The sequence below is a fragment of the Sipha flava genome, unplaced genomic scaffold (genome assembly GCF_003268045.1).
Source record: "Sipha flava isolate LNK unplaced genomic scaffold, YSA_version1 220_pilon_pilon, whole genome shotgun sequence".
Lineage (NCBI taxonomy): Eukaryota > Metazoa > Arthropoda > Insecta > Hemiptera > Aphididae > Sipha > Sipha flava.
In genome coordinates, this window is record NW_020272849.1 from 514,479 (window position 1) to 536,492 (window position 22,014).

General features: G+C 25.7%; 1 long non-coding RNA gene across 1 annotated transcript; it reads right to left on the reverse strand.

Annotated features, from left to right (window-relative positions):
* Positions 1 to 4,338: 4,338 nt before the first annotated feature.
* On the reverse strand, positions 4,339 to 17,460 carry LOC112683165. The gene is made up of 3 exons (XR_003148578.1): positions 17,210 to 17,460; positions 5,845 to 5,937; positions 4,339 to 5,366 (listed from the first exon to the last, which is right to left on the reverse strand). It is a non-coding gene; the product is annotated as an uncharacterized LOC112683165 (long non-coding RNA).
* Positions 17,461 to 22,014: the final 4,554 nt, after the last annotated feature.

Sequence of the window (22,014 nt, forward strand, 5' to 3'; positions counted from 1 at the left end):
GCTACAGCGTACGCAACGAGGCTTGCTGTTGCAGTAGTGACGTGTATGTCCGTAATTTTGACAATTCATACATTGCGGTAATTGTTTACGTGCTTTGGGTGCTTCAACTTTAACTTTGGTGTAACAAAGTGAGGTTAGCGAGAAAATGTCTTTATTATTTAGAGCGTGTTCGAGGTCGATAAAAAATAATGGTAAAGGGATTTTTGTTAGATTTTGCAAAACGTTTGTAATGTTACGCGCTAGATGACCGTTTTTTCCGAGTTCTTCTTTGATAAATTCGATTTTTGTTGATGGATGTAAGTTTCGGATCACTATGCGGTATGCTTTTTCGTCTTTCAGTTGATATGTATAAAAATCAATGTTGTATTCTTTTAGATATTTTATAACTGAGCGAAAGGAACTTATTGTGTCTGTTTGAAGTTTTAAGACGTTTGTTGTGCTTTTGCATGTGAATTCGGCTGTGGGTTCGATTCTATTTTTTATGTTAGTGCAGAAAGAACTAAATACGTTTATTTTGGTTTTGATAAATATTGGTGGTGGTTTTTTTTCTAATGGAGCTGGGACGTCTTCGTCCATTGACTCAATTTGATCATCTTTGTCAACTTGAGAGAGAAGAGAGTAACTATTTTCAGTGACAAAATTTGTGTTAGATTGATTTTTAATGTTTTTAGATTTAGGAAAGTTTCCTTTGGAAGTAGGATTTGAACGCTTATGTTTTTTTGGTGAAGTTACTTCTACTCAGTCAAAATTAAAGACACCGTCATCGGATATTTCAGTAGAATTTGATTTTTGTATAGTGTTTTGATTAATTATTTTTATTGGCGATACACATTTATTATTCCTTTCGGAGTTTTTGTTTCGTTTGGCAGTGGGATACATGTTGATAATAATTAATATTATCTACTAATTAAGTGATGATTGCAAGACAATTTATGAGTTTTGAATTGCGTGCGCAGTTCAATGTCCGAGTAACGTGATTAGCGTATTATAATAAGTATATTAACGGTTTTTAGTAATAGATTTGGTACTATACGTATATGGGTTTGTATAATTAATATACTTACACAAAGTCTTGTCTTGGGGTTTTGGGCCCCAGACGGACGGCAATTTTTTTTTGTTAAAAAGCACTTAAAAATTTTAGTTTTTTTAACACTTTTCGGAACAAAAACGATTGAGTATTTAGTTAGATTTTTAATAAAATCATAATTATCAATTAAATTAGATGCACACATTACGAGTGCGGGACATCGAATTGATATTCGATTTAATAAAAAATAAAAGTATCCGTTTTTAAAATGTAATACGAGTGTTGTAATACATTTTTGTAACATATCAACTCAATGTTCATACATTTTAATTTAACAACATGACATGTTCATGCTATTATGCTTATAATTATTAAAAAAAAAAAAAAAAATCTATTATTATAAATGTTGATGGCATTATATAAACATTTAAGAAAAAAATAAAACTTGGTAACGTTTAAAAAGGTTTAACATGAATCACCATATACATTTCAAAAAGAGAAACAAATTATAAAACATTAAATACATTTATATGGAACCTATTCTTTTATTCTTTTCTATCAATTATCGTTTCATTTTTGAATACAATTATAAATATTGCTTTAAAAGTATTTGTGCAAAAAAAAAAAATTGAAAAGTTTAATTGAATTCCTTACAATTAATTGTAATCAACAAATAATAAAATGCATAATTTATTTTATTTTTTTTTCAACTTTTTGAATATGATAATTATTCATTTATTACAAAATATATTACATAGATATTTATTTACATTTACATTTAAAAATTGAAAGATAATTCATTTTCTATGTTATGTTGGCAATTATTAATAGATTTTTCTGACATTTATTTTGTATCTGGTTGTATTATTTTAAAATATTAAAACAGTATAATATCTATGTCACTCAATGTAGTATAGGCCTGCTATTTGTAATTATTTTATTTATAAGTTTCAAAACTTGATATCAAAAATTATTATTTATATTAAAATATTAAACATTTCTAAGTTAAGCTTAACTAATAAAAACCATCGACTAAAAATAATAAAACAAAACGAAATTAAAAAAAATAAATTGTAATATTTTTTAGATAAATATCAAGTAATTAATAATATCCGAAATTTGAAATGAACACATTTTATACAATATTAACCACGTGATTATAAAAGATTTATTGTGTACTGTATATTAAATTAAATAAAACTGGTTTTCACTAATTTAAACATTTTACAAATACTTTTATCAATAAATATAGTAAATAAAAATAATCATCATTTGTATTTAAAATGAAAAATAATTTACTACAATGAAACACAATAAAGACAAAAATCAGTGCATATGCAATGATCATACTGTATATTTGCCAAATAGTTTTGTATTGTATATTAATTTTAATTTTTCATTGACAAACAAAAATAATTTATCTACATATTGTTCAACACAATTATTCAAATTAAATTTATTTGTTAAATTTAATGTTTACAGCTATTCTATAATAATTTCAGTAAATTAATTTATTGCTGAATGGCTATGATCTAGTACTTTAGGAACATCATTAGAAAAAATGAATAAATAACGTTAAAATAAATGCACAAAGCTCTCTGGAAAATAAAATATAATACATTTTTAACATTGCTAATTGTTAAACTAAATAAATTGGTTTTAGTTATTTTAAAATTATAAGATCACGAGAAAGAAATAATTTAAATAAAATTAACTATGATTCTAATTATTTACACGCCGTGGCTTTGATTCCATTATTTTCCGATTTCAATTTATTTCTAACAAATACACACTGTTACTTAATCCATTTTTTTCTAAACAAAAATAAGCAATACGCAAGTATTAAAGTAATGCGAGTTAAAAAGAAAACAACTTATTGGTGTAAATTAGAATTAACTTGTACATAACAGAGTGGTGAATAAGTGAGTTGGCAGGCTTCTACCGATTTAAGCTAAGTTAATTATATGCCAGCGGTTCGTCGTATATTTAAATTGATGAAAATGTTGAAAATTACACAAAACTATTTTCTCTCCAAACGGTAAAGCGAGAATTTTCGTATATGATTTATAAAATCTATTAAACCGTGACGGTTTTTTACCCTTAATAAGACTATGGGAAATATTTTAGTTGAGAAAATAGGGTAGAGAGAAAAAAAGAGAAAAAATGAGAGAGAGAGAAGGAGAATGTTATACAAACTTCCGAGCATTATTAATCGAGCAGTTACCGGAGCAGTACGGCAAAAGCTACGGGTAGTATCAAATTTTTAATTTACGAAGATGTGCGTGTGACGAAGAGCACCATTTACGTGAAAGTAGGGCAGCGTACATATAATTTTTTCTTTTCCGGTTTGGCTGTAATTTCGTTTTCAAGGCGATCGGGGGAAAACAATTTTTTCGCATCACTAGATCCTTCGTTTCTTTTCTTTCCTCAAACCAATCCCTCACTCGCCCACTCCGTCGATCCTTTCAACTTTGCCGGCTGTTAAATAAGGTGTAGCAGAGGAGGATGGGATTAAATAATACGAACACACGCGTTTAATTAATAACCTATACATCTGTATGCTATTATACCGATTTGTGTGATGCCGCGCGAATAATCGCGCGAGCTGCAGCAATGTCGCGTTTGGGCACGTTGGGAAGTGGTGAAAAAGCGAAAATAATCAAATAGCGTTCGAGGATCGAATAGAAATATATGAAATAATGGTATGAACGGAATGAACGTACGTTACATTTTCGATACGTGCCACTTGTACAAGACGCATAATTAACGGATTTTGCATCGTGAAACTGCTCTAGTCTGCCACCACACGCGTGTGAGCACGCGGACGTGGAGAATATAATATCGAACAACGGCAAATATCGACCGGGCCGCATATCCGCCGCCGCCACGACTGCCACCAGCGGCGACCAACTGAGGTGGCGGCGGCGGCGCGACGTTGCCAAAGAGGCAAAACATGAGCCCCGAAGAGAGATGACTTAGCTTAAAAAATGGATGTTACGACATCTTGCGATCTGGTTAAATCGTTCATTGTGTGCACCATCGCCGGTCACGTCATTTCCTCATCTGCCCGCAGCCGACCCGGGGAGCGTGAAATACCGACATATGTGCATATATATTATTATATTTATAAATTTACAAATATATAGGGTATTGCAATAAAGTAAAGCATATTTGAATAATTCTCAAAGAAGTAAAAAAAAAATATATTTATTTAACAGAATGTTAATTTTTTTTATTATTCACAGAATTTTATCGACATTTATTGTATATACCTGATGATACATTTTTAATTCAAAATCGATTATACTCTACAAATATAACAATACTCCAAGCTAAGCATTTATTAATTAATTTAGACTCAGAATACCTTAAAGCGGTGTGGAGCCCCATAGGGAAGAGACCAATAGAACGTCCAAAGAAGCAATAAGTAGATGGAATAAAGCAGGACTTAGAGAAACTAGGGATATCAAATTGGGAAGAAAAAGTGCAAAATCGGGAATAGTGAAAGAAAGTGTCGTAGGTGACAAACACTCTTGAAGAGCTGTGATTCCAGTGAAAGAAAAAATAATATTCATTTACCAGTATTAACCACTTACTCATTTTTAATTCTAAATACATTTTTTTTATAATTTTATTACAGAATGTTATTATTGAAATCATAAACTAAATGTTATGCCGTTAAGAGTTCAAATGTTATAAATATCTTATCTTAAAATTAATGTCCTTTAACTGAAATCCATTTGTATTATACATTCCCGAAATTGAACGCTGGCAATGTGCAATGGCTCTTTCCAATACCTAAAAAAATATTGCAGGAGCCGAAGCCACTGGCCACCAATTGCGGTTATGGAAAAGATAACTGATGATCTCAGTTTGGTTGACAACTTGTTAGTATGTCCTACAAATGCATGTTTACTGATGGACACCATCTTACGGACGTCATACTTTTATACAATTTGATTTTTTAACTTTTGGACTCGTAAAAACTTTAATGGAGATTTTGTTTTCAATAAAAAAATGATATTGATATATATATATTTATTACTCCTTTGCGAGTTATTTAAAATGTTTGCGTTTTTTTCGGAAAACCCTGTATACGTGTGTACATACAATTTTCTAGTTTTCTACTCGTTTGCATATCGAAAATATACTCGAATCGTGGATTACCAGTCACCACGTATATGCACGTGCGAATATGTGTGAGTACACAATATCCTGTTACTTTATGCAATCATCCAGAAAGCAGAGTTTTATTTTATTTTTCACACTTTTCATACTGTGTTTCTGGAAATATTGTGTATACAATCAAATCTCGTACCAGCAGAAAACTCGAAACGAACTAAAAAAAAAACATAAATTTTATTTCTTTTACACTCATATAACTTTGAAGTAAAATGAGAAAAATTCAATATTTGGCTTGTTATCTTGAAAATAAGATTATTATAAGTAAAGCACCATGCGTTACAACTGTCATATATAATATAACAATAGGTAGGTAACAGGCTTTATTTCTATGTGTACTCCGACACACAATGTGCACCACGAATGTACAAGTGTGTACTACTATTTTAACGTGTGTGCACTACGGTCTACAAAACAAAAATTAAATAATAAGCCAACTACTAGGAAATATGAGTATTATTGAATTTTTTAAAATTTAATGCATACATATATATAAATTGTGTATGTAATATATTCCTTTTACTAAGGCAGTAGCGAGACTAAATTTTCATTTAAAGCAGTAAAATCAAGTGTGCAGTCCAAAATTGTACAAATAATAGGGCCTAATAGGTAAATATAGTTATAAATATATTTACTATAAAAACTGTACAGCATTCTCGTCGCAATCATTAGCTATTGGCGTGAATTGCACGTGTGTATAGATCTATTTTCGTATGAATAAAACCTCCCTAGAAAACAAAAATTAAATTACGATTTATACCCATATTCGTAATATATTACGTATTTGTGTAAATGTAGTACGTATATACTTATTTCATTAACTTAAAATAATTTGACTTCATAGTAAAGACTTAATAGTAAAGTTTAGACCTAATTTCTTTAAACTTTTATTTGTTTTTATCCTTATTTGAATTCGAAGCACTTTCAATACTTAATACAGAAATCTTTATTTTTCATTTAAATTTAATTTATTACGAGTCCATTTAATATTTACTGTAAACTAAGGGTGGGTGTGTATGTGTGTGTGTGTTGAATATTTTGCACCCATGCTCGACAGAAGCGAGCAGCTGGTTTGAAATTAATTATCATGAGAAATGAGTTCCGAAAAAGAAGGTACACATGAATTATGTCCTACTATTATACGACAGGTTTAGTGGACAATATATTATACAATATATTCAAGGATTCTAAAAACCATCGTTTAACTTTGGCCTAAGAGTTACATTTTAACAAACAGAATGTTAGTATAGAAAACAAAATTTGGAAACTTAAATTTTATTATTTTATACTTACCTAGAACCAAATTATCTCTCGAAGTATACCAAATATACATATCTTAGATATACATATTTAACATAGACATATACATTGTTGTATAGAATTTAAAAAAAATAAAAACTATAACATTATTGTTATTCAATTCTTTTTTTTTTTTGTACTTTTACCTGATGTGCTAAATGTATTAAAAATAAAAACCCTCTATCGTTTAATATTCTATTATTTGATATTATTTGAAGAATATTTCTATGGAAATAATTTGATTAATTGTTCACAATTTAACTCCTTTTGATTGTTTTAAAACACATTTTAAGTACCACATTGAAATAAAATACAACAATAGCGTCCACAAGACCCCGGACGAAATTTGTGTAAACCTCTTTTTTGGGACGCACCTCATGTCAATTCCCAAATATAACAAGTTTTTTAATTTTAATTTTTTTCATTATTTTAACTGTTTTTAGACTTGTTGTGCACATGCAAAGCTTAAAAAATAATTTTTATATATTTTATGTGTCTACGTACATATGCGTGTTTACTATATTATATTACCTATATATATATATATATATATATATATGTATAAGATATTATGTCGAAATGAGTTTTTAATAAATATACCATGCAGTAACGACCATTGTTTATGAGTTTTAATATTATATTTTAACACACGGCGTTCAAGTTTAGCCTTTAACATTGAATTTATGAGATAATGATTGCAAAGAAATACAAATATTGGAACAATGTGTACGTGTAACTGTAAATATTATAAGACGTGAAACAAACGTTGAACTGTGTACCCTGCGATGGGCGATATGAATTTCGCGAAACGTCAAGAAAACACCGATAAAACCAGTAAAAAAACGAAAAATACTCAAAATCAACGACATGATAGATTTTCTGTAGCGTCGAACCCTGTAAGAAGATTACACGAACAGATCAGCTTCTATATAATATTATGTTCCAATGGAAAATAAAAAAATTGTATTTGTAGTTTGCCATTCGAACTGAATTCACTCGTGCATGAACATGTTTGACATATTATCCACAACAATAGATAATAATAGTTTTATTTCATCTCGTTTTTAATGCTGTATAAATGTTTTATCCAAATATGATTTTTTTAAAAAAAAACTTTATATTTGCGTGCACACACTTTTTCTATTTCACAAGAGGTCGCACACAACGATAATAACAATTAACGCGGACATTAATCATAGACCGTTGTATACGAGTAGACATTTTTCATTTCATATAGGTAGGTTCGTTTATAATTTAGTTCACAGATATTACAAAAGATTGAAAAATCGGGTCCAAATTTGTATGCCCAACGAACCTTATCGCATTTTTTCCCTCCCGTTTAATAAAACTACCTACTTTATGAGTGCAAACGCAGGCATTTTGATATGAGAACTTATGTAAATTATTTGTTTATTTATAATACAATTCGTTTTCAACAGAAATTATTGTTTATTTTTTCGATTTCATACACATGTACGAGTACAATAAAGTACTATGTAGTTTATTATAATTTAAGTTTATTTTAATCACTTACAACTCATTATTTTTCTTTTTTAGCGGATCACTGAAGTATTTTTTTTGAAAAAAACTTTGTTTCTTTTCTTTTTAAGAAAAACATTTTTTTTTTTTTTTTTTTTTATTAACAAAAAAAGGTGATTTTATAAAAACACATAGTGTTCCCGAAAATGTTCTAATCATAAAACACAAGTCTATATAACGGCAACCTGTTTATAAAAGATAAACAATATTAAATATTTTAAATTATCAAAAACTGATGGCATTTGAAAGGAAATTTGTGAGAAAAATTGATATATTTATTTCTATTCTTATTACAGACGTTTAGGAGGATATACGCATTATTAAATTTTCGGTAAATCGTATTTTCCTTAAATTTACAAATTAACATATATATGAGCGATATACAATAAATAATAATAATAAAAATAAAAAATATTTTTCATTTCTCATAAAAAGATTTTATTGGGACACTGGGAAATCCTTTAAATGGAGTAACTAATTGCAAAAGTTAGAAACACATAATTTTTATCATTTCCGTTACACTATATCAATTGTCTGTAAATAATTGTTTTTTTCTAAAACGTTGCCACACTGAAATCGATTGATAATGCATTTATTCTTATCTCATAAACGAGTTTAATTTTTAGTTGAAACATTTTTTTTTTAAACGAGGATTAAAAAAATCATGTTTTTGTTTTAAAATAATTTTAACACATATTCATAAAATCACATGGAAATAATAGAAAATCAATATCTGAACAATTAATATTGAACTGTTTATATGTGTAAAAACTTATTCTATGAAAATACATGGCGATGAAGCTAAATTTAATTTAAATATATCGTATTGTCTCAAAATAGTATGTACTTTTTAAGGAACAATTTTCATTTAAAATAAATTAAAATTAATAATAATAAGAATATGTATATACATATAAATTAATATTGATTTTAGGAGTTACAAATAATAACGATAAATTATGAGCTAAAGATTTTTTTTTCTATGAAAAAACATAATTCCTTATTAAAATTTAAAATTATAATACAAAAATACCACCGCATGTACCTTCTATATCAAAATTAAAACAAAATTAAAACTGACAAAAGAAACATTTTTATTTGCAAGAATCCAACGATGATCAAAACAGCAAGTTATGAAATTAATTTAATTTAAATAAAGTTAAATTAAATGGAAATATTAAACTAATAGGTACTTATTTTATTATTATTATATTAAATAAATTTTAAATATGTTTGATGTTATGATTTTTATAATATCATTTTTAAACTATGATAAATACATTTTCAATACATTTTTATTGAATATTTTTTTATAATTTTTAAAGTTTTAAGTTATCAATGATAACCTATAAATGGGGCTTATTTTAATTTAAAATTCAACCGTATACAACCAATAGATTTGTACATATTAAACGACTAAAGACCCAAAAAGAAAACCGTTTACTTTAAATATCTCTTTCTTTCAGACCGTCATGCAATACCAAAACTTGATAATTAAGTGAATCGGGACATTCATTACAGTTATTTGTATACAATAATTCATTGCAATCGATTTCATTAAAAAAGATACACCTATACTCTGTAATATGAAAGCATTGCAAGTTGAGGGTGCTGTATCACGCTGCTGTCAAGCTACACAAAAATGGTCAAAGATAAAGTTACCTACTCATTTTACTTTTAAACGCCGTACGATGTTACTGTTGTTTTCATAAGACTTTATATCTTCCATCTGATAAGGTTGTAAGTGCACCAGAACAATTTTTTTCGTAGTAAATTCTTTGTCTAAACATGTATGATAAATTACGGTTCACTGTTGTACATTCGGAAACACAATGAATTTAAAATTTGGGGTCATGATGTTTAAAACAAGATATCGTTTTCGATTTCCGGAAAGTAGCGACGATTACCAAACGCTTACAATAAATGGCGTGTGAGCTGAAAATATGTAAACGTTTTGAATTGGTTAGAATTTGCTTTTGAGTTGGCATTCGAAAAACTTTATAAAAATATTCCATTTCGGAATTTAAGTATTTGTATAATAAGTATATATAATAATATAATATAGTATAATAAGTATATATAAAACATGCCTAGAAAAAATATGTAAAATAACTTATGTTTTCAGTATTTTTACAACAGCGGCATAATAAAGATAGTGAATATATATACTCCGAAGAAAGAATCTGAAATGTGTCCGGAACATCAACACTCAAACTAAAGACGTATTATAATAACCTAACCATAAAGTAAAGGGAAAATTATTATATACATTTTATTGTTTAATGCTTGTTTTTGGTCGCAGTTTACAATTACCCTTTTTTTATGATCTGAGAACTGCGGGCTCGGATTGCAATTTTGTTTTTGTACTCGAACATTATATTTTTTACCCACCCGCATTTCTCATGTGGCACAGTGGTCAACGTTATTGTGTTCGGTATTTTATCATACTAATTTTAAATTGTGAGTGAGACAATAAGCTGCCATATTCGGTTACCCGTGGTATATGTCTACAATAAATATATAGATTTGTATATCGTACAAATAATATAGGTACATACCGGTTTATAGTGACATATTTCTATCCGAAGATAATAACTCAACTCGCATAATAATCCGTCGAATGTTTCACGGACCATTCCTGTGGTAAATATATGTAATGATATACGCTCATATTTCATATAACTTTATTGATTCGAACCTTCAAAGATCTCCTATAGTTAGGGGTAAAGTTTATAATGTGTAAGCTATAATGATAAGCTATGTGTTTTCAAATGTTTTTTACATTGTATTAATATTCAAGTTTCTCTATCACCTATTATTTGAATACTTTCTACACAGTCAAATTAATTGGTTTGATAAATTATTGAAAGAACACATAATTTGTTTCGAAAATTCTCATTTTTCGTCAACAGTACTCTTATTTATTTACTCTTGCTTATTTAACCAAATCCAATGTCCAGACTCCAGTTCACATCGTTCCCATTAAGTATGTCTTCTCAAGGCTTTCTCTAATCGCTTATAAGTCATTACTTCATTAAAAAATCAGCCATATGTATACTCATTAACCCATAATGTTCACTTTTATGACTAATTTTCTAAGTTGTTTTTTTTTTTTTTTTTTAACAATTATTTAACAATCAACACTATTTGTTGTATCGGTGTAATTGATGAATAAAAAAACCTACTAATAACGTGTCCGTTAACTAGACACATCGAGGATACGTGTAGAACCAAATGTCATTCTTAATTGCAGTAAAACTATTAAAAAAATAATAATAATAATAATAATAATAAAAACAAAAACAATAATTACCGAATCATAAAAATATTTATTATTGTTCATTCTATTACACAATTTAGGTAGTTCCAAATGTTCCTATTTTTACATAACAATGCATTTAAAATAATAAATGACACAATAATATTTAAAAATTCTTAATAATGACGTAATCTTTTTTTATCAAATATAAATTTTGAAAGAACTCAGTCATTAATCAGGATCCTGTGTAGACAAAATATACGAGTACTTCAGGTATTATTACTTTTAACGTCTTATTATGCTTTATGTGTACATTCATTGTAAATATTTGAAATACATAATATACATAAAAATGTACAAAATAAAACATATGTAAAATTAAAAGAAGAGTAAAAAAGATATATTAAAAAATATGTTAACATATACATTTATCTAGAAAATGTATATAATAAAAATGTTTCCCTTTTTGATAGAATTATTTAGATAATTACCCTTTTGTTGACAATATGGTGCTCACAAAGGCTTGCACACGAGAGATTCTGAATGTGCTGGACACTCCCCCCCCCCCCGACCGAAATGTTAAAAATGAGACTCCACAATTTAAGTAAAAAAATAAGGGACTCGTATTTCAACTATAGTTGTCCAAATTAAATATAATTTATTATAAAATATTTGGTAAAAAAATAAATGATATTTTGTCATAGAAAAAATATTAAATAAGAAATTAAAGTTATGTTTTTTTAAATTCTTTGTGTGTTATATTAAATATACCTAAACGATTTGTTAAGATAGGGCTCAAAAGTATAGTAAGCATCCCCTGGAATACAGGTCTGCGCTTCAAGACTGGTTCTATGACGGGTGAAATAAAGCAAATAACATCCAATATATCAGTGAAACGTTGTAATTAAATAAACAAATATTTATACAAAATAATAATAATAATAATAATCATTCAACTGATAAAGCAATTTTCATGAAAGCCATTTTAAAAGGTACTTTCAAAATTTTTTAATAGACCAGGTAAGTACAATAATGGGAGGGAAAGAGCTAGATCACTAATCACTAAAAGAGCCCCCTTCCCACTTTCAAATATTTTGTTTGGCTTTTCGGGAAAAATATTCTAAATATTATGTACTATACTATGATTAATATAAATTCATTATCATTGATTTATATTCCAAAGTTACCTTTTTTTTTTTTTAGTATTGAATTTTTATTTTTTTTTTTGAGAATTTTATTCACGTGTTAACTAAAAGCTTTATGCTTTCAATATCTATAGATGGAAGGAAAATCCTTGTATATGTTTCATTTGGCAGTAATTAATATGGACTTTTTTTCATAAACCTTATAAAATGCAGCTAAAAAATTAAAATTATGGTTTTTCATTATCTAATAAATCTTCAAACGCTACACAAAAAAATTTAATACTAACATGAGTGATATTTAACAATTAACGCATGTCGGGGACCACTCAGACAATAGGATCTAGAGATGATAGTTTATAAAAATAAAACAGTCAAAAGCCGTATGGGAATAAAAATTCTGATTGTCTAATGGATATCTAGGAGTACTTCATCCTATCGCAGTTAGTGGTTAATAAACCGCACTACATGGAGAAGTTTGATAAACACAGTGATAAACTTCCATTGTGATATATAAGCTTGCTTGATTTGAGAGCTATCGTACGAGTAATATTAAAATATACAATGCGTATTTAAAGTGAGAATGGTTAACCATTGGAAATTATATATTATATTTGTATAATAAGTGTCAATAAAAAAAATAAATAAATAATAATAATAATTAATAAATAAATATATTACAAAAACCAGTAATAATTGTTTGCTGAAATAAAAGAGCAATAAATAGTTTGAATACCATAAATTCCTCCATTTGTGGTTATTAATTCATAAGTATTTTACATAAATCTCTTAAATATATTTCAACAAACATCAATGTTAATTCGAATTTATTAACAATAAGTGTGATTTAATTAACTGTAATCAAAACTGAAAACTTCTCCAATTATTAGAGACAATAGATCAAAGATAAAATCATAGTATAATCAAAAATTTTATTCCTCAGCTATCTGAAATTTAAAAATATAACGCAAAGAAAAATAAAAATTTTTATTTAGAAAAAAGATAACAATTAAAAAGTAAATATTTATTATATTTAATATTGAATATTACTTAAATGTTTTACGCAGGTTTCTTGATGTCAGGTCATATTATTTAGTTTATTAATTTTGAAAATACATTAGTTTAGTTAACATATTTCATTAATTTTTACTTATAAAAATTTAATTATAATTATATCTTACATTTTTTAAATTAAACTCTTGTTGAGTTGAAATAATCATACTTTAACAAACTGTTGTTCCTTTAAGTTTAACAAATGTATTATTATTTAGATAAAATATAGGGCCATATTCATAGTCAGTTCTTATGAATAAGTATTGTTCAAGCAATACTTATGACTTAAAACAATTTCATAAACGATACTTAATACTTAATCAAAGAAAAAGTACTACTTATATATACCATTTTTAAAAGTTTAGTACCAACCATGCTTAAGAATTACTTTTAATGATTAGGTACCTATCAAATAATCATATAATTTATACTTATTTTATTTCAATTCGTAAATTGGAAACACTTATTAAAATATACAAATTAAACAATAATATGGATGAGTTTTTAAATTTAATTGACTTTTATGACTGAGTTGATATAAATGAAAGTGTTCCTAAAAAATATGTGAGAGATATGCAAAATCCCATTGATTATTACAACGACAAAGAATTTTTAAACAGATTCAGGTTTGTAGCATAATATTTTATAAAAATAAAATTAATAATTAATCAATTTAATGCATATACAAATATTAAACCATTCACCATTGTTATGCATAATAATAATACGAATATATACATTAATGAAGTCACTAGGTTTACCAAAACTTCAGTTATACAATGTTTAATGCCTCTTATATTTGATGGGATTAACGCTAAAAATACAATGAAGGGTTTGCCAGTTCCACCACTTATTAAACTTTTTGCAGTATTGCGTTTTTATGGAACAGGTAATGTTTAAGTAAGATTATCAATTTTTATAACATTTAAATCAGAAAAAATAATAATATTAGGTAGGTTAAATTATTTTTTTTTTAATATCTTATTTCAGTTAGTTTCTGGTGATTTACTTGGAATAAACCAACCAATAATAAGTAGGATTGTTAAACAAATCGCTAAACTAATTGTTAGAAGTTTAACAAAATTTATAAAATTTCCATCAACCATAAGAGAACAAAGACAAAATCAATTGATGTTTTATGATATTGCTAGTAATTTTTATAAAAATCCTATACATAATTATACACCTATGTATAATTATATTTTGTTAAAATTAAATTAATGATTTAAATATAGAATTTGTTGATGTTGATGGAACCATAGATTGTACTCATATACCAATACAAAGTCCAGGAGACCAAGCAGAAAATTTTAGAAATAGGAAAGGTGTATTTTCAATTAATGTTCAAATTATTAGTGGTCCTAGGTGTGAGATACTAGATATTGTTGCAAGGTGCCAGATTCTGTTCACGACAGTCGTATTTTTAGATAAAAGATTAATTCATACTTTTCATTTATGAACTACTTTTAATTTATAATACTTACCCTAGATTTTAATAATAGCAATATCAATATGAGGTACGAACAAAAGCAATTACCAGAATCCCTTTTAGGTGATGGTGGTTATCCTCAATTGCAATATTTATTTACTCCAGTCCGTAACCCACAGACTAGAGCAGAAATAAAATATAACAAGGCACATACTGTAACAAGAAATACAGTAGAAAGATTGAATGGAATACTAAAATGAAGGTTTAGCTGTTTATCAAAAAAGTTAGCAACAAAACTCAACACAACATTATTAATTATATCAGCCTATGCAGTTCTTCATAATATTGCCATATTTAGATATGAAGATCTTCCACATAATTTTGAGGAAGATTTAATGTTTCATCAAATAGTTGAACATGAATACAATGGTCCACCTAATTTATATGGTAATATAATTAGATGTGAGTTTATAAATAGACATTTTCATTAAAATATTATTTTATTGTTTACATGCTGTAATATTACTTGATAAAGAACATACAAAATACAATGTTTTAACTAATTAATCAAGGAACTTTTTATTGATAGGTAATAGTTTTATAAAATATTTTCAAATAATCTCAATATAAAATGTTTTAAATAAATAATTATTTATTGTCAAACTATAGACAATTTAAAAGTAAAATAACAATATAAACAAAGCAAAAAAAAATTAAATAGTACAATCTCTTTGGACATATCTTTTCTTTTTTATCGTTTTTTGTTTCACTAGGTCATAACTATTAACAAATAAAATAGTATAATAGGTATAATTACAAAAATATATATTTTTTTTAATATTATAAATTCCCTTAATATTATTAATAATATTAAATTAACAAAATTTACCTTTTTCTCATACTAATAATTAAAACAAAATTAAATAGTTATAAATAGTATTTAAATAAAATAAGTTATAATTATTAAAAACAATATTTTATTTATAGGCATTTTTCGTTGAGGTTTATTGTTTCTACTCTTAATTCATTTTTATGTTTTTCTTGCTGAAAAATCAAATTATTTTTGGCGGTAATAGGTTCAATTTTTTTTTTTTTCAAAAGTTCCCTTTCACTTTCAATTTTCAGAATTATCTTTTGTTTAAGTTATTCATGTATTTCATTATCGTTAATTTTTTGATTTTCAATTTGTTCTATTCTAGGTGATATCTCAGAAGTAAAATTTATCTTATTACTTTTATGTTGTTGTTTTAACTTTCTAGGTTTATTTATACTACTAAACACATTAGCCTTTTTAGCAATCTGGGTATCAATCAATTCATTTGGAACAATATTCAAATTAACTTTACCATAATTTTCATTTGAATCTAATTAAAATAATTACATCAAAGTATTACAATATGTTTATATTAACAAGTTAAATTATAGGGTCTATCAGCCAATATGGAACATGATTTATTTTATTTTTAAGAATGATTATTTTCATTTTAATACATCAAAATAATTTTAAAAACATTGTATGAGCCACGGCCTATTTTTGTATTTTAGCATACACATTGAATAGTAGTAAACTACAAATATGTAGTAATAAATTTAGGGATGATACTGTATTGCTACAGCACGTATTAAAACTAGTTAAGTGGTATAATCATAATGTATACAATTTAATTTATAAAATCTACCATAATAGATTATATTCTATTATATAGGGTTTTAATTGACAGAGTGTTTAACTTGTTAATAAGTTTTAGATAGTTAATAAATATCTAACACCAACCAGATAAATTATCATCACTGGACTGAAGACAATCAAAATTAAATTCCAATTGTCCATCAGGTCTAACTTCACATTTAACATTTCCTGATATAATAGTATCACTATCAATGGCATCAAGTATCTCAAGAGCTATGTTTGCAAATTGGTCAATTTCTGGATTCTCTAATAATTTTGGTACTTTTGGACCACCTCCTGTTCTTAAAAGAGCTTGTTTATGGGAAGTAATTTCTAATTTACATTTAGTTTTGATATTATTCCAACATTTTTTACTTGAATTAATGTTCTCTATAAATTATAATAACATGTTAAGCATTATATGAAATTTAATTAGATGTACACATTAAGAGTATGAACAATTAGCATGTATCTTCTATAATTTAACTTTTAATGACTTAAATAATATAAAAACTCTTATCATACCTAATTAATTTAAAAATATTGTAATTTTAATTGTTATATAATACTATAAATTCATAGTATAATATAAATTAAGGTTTAAATTTACTTTTGGATGATCACCCATTGCGTTGAATTCTGATGTAATTTTTTTCCAGGCTACATTTTTGCAATGAATGCTAGTTGAATCAGTTTTCTTATTTTCAACCACACTATTTTGTTGAACTAGTTCTAAAATTAATTTTTTTTTCGATAGCGGAATATGCTATTCCTTTCCCCATCACGACAACAAATAATTAATAATATTTTTAAATCAACTATAAAAAAAATGTATAACTTAAATAATATTGACTAGATAAATAAAATAAAATAACAGATAAATAAATAAAAACGATATGATAAAATATAATTGTTATCTCTTATCACACAATGTAATCTGATAATATGATAGAACCATTGTAACCAAACTAATTTAAAAAGAAATACTTAATATAAGTCTGATACTTATAGCTTTTATAAGTTCTGCTTAAATATCTTTATGAATACTTTACAATAAGCATAGCTTTATTAAGTTTTATAAAAGAATTGATTTAAGAACTGACTATGTATACGGCCCATAGTATTTTTCGCATAATATATTTTTTTTAATTCAAGTGATTACCATATATTAAAGATAAAATTGAAAATTCACTTTGTGAACATAATACTAAGTATTATTATTAGATTTTATACATAATTTAAGTATTGAATAATACACAACTTATAATATAATATTGTTTAATTAACTGCTTTCGAACACAATCCATTACTAAATTCCATTATTATTATTGTTATAAAGTAAATATAAATATAAATCAATAACAGTACGCATGGTAACATTTGTAACAATAGAAACGATTGTGAAGACGGATGGACATAATGGGAATTTTTAACAAAATTTTAAAAGTATATAATAGAAACATATTTTTCATAGGGTTCACAATAATTTATCAAATTTGATTAAATCAATTTGATCTCCAGCATTTATTTTTTTAAGTTACCATTATGTTTAGTATTAATGGTTATTCACAAAGTAATAATTTTATTAGTTAAGTTATATAAATGCATATTAGTAATTTATTGGATTAATTCAACTATCAAAATGAAAATGATACTAGAACTATTATTAATTTATTTTTATTTTTATATTTAGATTTCTAACTTATTTCAAATTTACAATGTTCATATGAATCACGTGAAAAAATGATAAAATTAGCAATTTTTACAATTGTCAATATTTTATTAATTTTTTTTTTATTAACAAGTGAATTCCCTTATGAACAAAGTAATTATCTGTTTCAAATATTCTAGGTTATAAAATGAACTTAAGATTTATTGATACTCATATACCTATTGTAAACATTCTATATTTACAGCAAAAGTATTATACTTTCTGAATCTGTAATTGTGTAAATGATGAGTTTTACACAATTATTAATATTAATTTAATTTACTTCTTAGAATTTACATTTACTTCTTGGAGTGATGGATTCAATTGTTAACAATATACGGTGTACAGCAGTATGCTTTTAACATCCAAAGAAATATTTGTCTGTATACTAAAATAAATCATCAAGTGTTAAAGTTTAAAAGAAACCAAAAGTATATAATAAATTTCCGAATAAACGTAGCTGATTGGTCTGAAAAATTGTAATTTTCAACGAAATAAACTAATGTTTATGCCAACTATAAATTATAAATATATAAGCATTAATGTGTGTAAACAACATTGTATTTATATCTTATAGTAAAAAGATGGTTTATATTTATATAACATTTTGGCGCATGATCTATTTGCACCTCCATTAACCAGATGAACTACATTAACTGAGCGTAGGTTTACGTTCTCTGTAATTCTGTGAGAAATCGTGTACGCAATTTATATTATTTTACCCGCTTCGTGTAATTTAAATTTAAATATTACACTGAAAATAATAAAAATTATATGACAAGTTAGCGAAGACAAAAATATTATTTAAACATTATCTTAAAAAGCTTTGTCCGTGTTTAACGATAATGTATCAAATGAATTCAAGTACATTCATAAAACTGACCAAATACAGCTAGTGCTTCTTTTGTAAATAACGTTCGTCCAATATATAGGTTAACGTTTCTCCTATAACGATTCTGTATACCTAAGTGTACACAGAGAGGGTCATAGAGATGTTGTTGGTTGTTAAGAGGTTCAAACCGCCTGGCTTATTTTTTTTTTCTCTGTGCAGTATTCTTTATAAAGTACAAGTACAGAACTTATTTTATGAATAATTAATATAATCATTATTATCTTTAAATTAATTTTATGCTCTCAAAATAAATATATTTTCTTCGAAAAATTGTGCATTAAACCAATTAATATTCGATTGTAAATCAGTTCAAAATGTTGGTATACTACCTTCTTTAGTAATGAGTTATAACAATTATAAACATAAAAAAAAAAAATATTAAACTATAAGTTAAATACTAATAAAACCAATGAATATTGAATGCTTAAAGTTAATGCAAAAGACTGTAAATATCAAATAATATTTTTATTTATTTTTTTTTTTTTTTTATTTGTAATCAAAAAGATTACTGAACCGCACTGAGAAGTTTATTATTGTTCTTGGTGTAGTTTATTGTTAAGTGTATTAAATAAAATAAAACTATTCATAGTTATATAAATAATTCTTATCAAAATAATTTATACATATTATTATAATTTTTTTAAAATATTCTGTGAGTTCCCTCCTATAATGTAAAAATATTTCGCTGAAAACCAAATATTGGTAAATATATCATCTCTGAGAGCTTGAAATGTATCAATCCGCATTAGGGTTGTAACTATTGGGGCGATTTGCTAAACCATTGCTATTCGTTTTACAACTATCCATTGTAAATATCTTTTTTTTTAATGTACAATTATTTTTTCATTTTGTATAAACTTATCGAACATTATTAGATACCCAAATTCTTTACGTTACATATTACAAATATTTTTAGTACCTATTAATTATAAATTAATTATTTCATACAATTAAATAAGAAATATTGAATTATTAGATATTATGTATTAATAAATTGTGTTATATATTTATCATTTTTTTTCCACTGTTTAGTTTTTAATTAAACATCGTCGTTTTTATAATATCAGTATAATATTATGAACGAGATTATTAAATATTACAGATTAAAAATAATGAAGATCTGTTAAAATCAATTTAATTGTTATCCTGTACTAAGCATATTTTATTATTTTGGGTGTATTATTGTTTGAAATTACTCAAAATCCTATTCTATGAATAAAAATAAATTTATTTATAACGATAATATATGTATACCAATTTAATTAAAAAGAATTTTTTTGATCACAATAATCACCTTTTTAGATTTTATTTGAAATTTTTTAATTAAAATCTTCAGAAATTTTAAAATTGAACTTTTAATAGGTACAGATAAATATTTAAAATTTTTAGAAGTTCAATATGTATTTATACATAAAGGCGATTCTTAAAACTGTTAAAAAAAGTTTTTTTAACTATTTCTTAAGGTGTTTTCTGAAAGAAAATAAAACTAATAAACAGATATTAATGCGAAACCTTGCTCAGAATCCAAAAAGGATCAAAGATAAGTTACCACCTTAAGAACACATTTATTGTATTTGAGAAAGCACTATTAGTCTTCATCATCATCACAACAATTTGTCTTATACTATATTATATACATTAAAGAATAATGTAATTATGACAGTAAGATATTATCTATTCTAAGTAAATGTAATTAATAAATAAGTAACTATTTATTAATAAATTATTTGTAATTTACGAAACTGAAAGCTTTCATTCGATGTAAATTATACGGAAATATTAACAATTTGATAGGAAATTCAATTATTTTTATTATATTACCTAATGCAAAAAAGAACATAGCACATTATAAAATAATTATTACTCAAAATTTAAAATAAAACACTTACTACATTAGTGATAAATACTAATTAATACTAATTCTAAGAACTTTACAATTTTATTTATAAATATCCGAGATTTTATATATTTTAAAAATAGATCTACTTTACATATATCTATTTTTATCAGTTTTTACCTTAGATTATCAACGTACCGAATAAACAATTATTAATCTGAACCACTGAAAACAAATTATATAATCATAAGTAGGCTTAGGGACTTCTAGCATTTGCATACTTTTTTAATTATTGTTAAATATAGCAGAGTGCGAAAAAAAAGTCGTTTCTCGATGCTATGATATCAGATCTAAAATTTGAATGTGCATATTTTTGCATACTAGATAGATTTTGCAGTAAAGTGCATATTTTGAAATTTTTATGTTTATTTAGCATATTTTGACAATTTTTTTAAATTTATAATTAAAAACTATAGATACATATAACTATATATACATATTTCAAACAATCGAAAAAAAAATGTACTTAATAATTTGTACTTAAAACTTCCAGTAATATGCTATCTGCAAACTACCTCACATATCTCGTTATAATTTTTGTGTAAGTATAAATAATACTATAAACCCGTATCCATCGTATCTGGATACCGACCGGATGTCGATAAAGATAATAGTTGATATAGAATAATAGATTATTTATTTAGTGTTCAGTCCAGTCGATTATTATCCATCGTTATTTTTGCGTCTCGCAACCACGCAACGTCGAATCATACATAAAATGTACGTATACTAAAATAAATCATCAAGTGTTAAAGTTTAAAAGAAACCAAAAGTATACAATAAATACTCTGCATATCCGGTTTTTACGGTACTGTTAACTACACAAGAACTCAAGTCCAAGTAATTTTCGCACATTTAAATTGCAGTAATGTAACCAGGCACGATACCTAAACCAACGACTAGTTTTAGACTGAT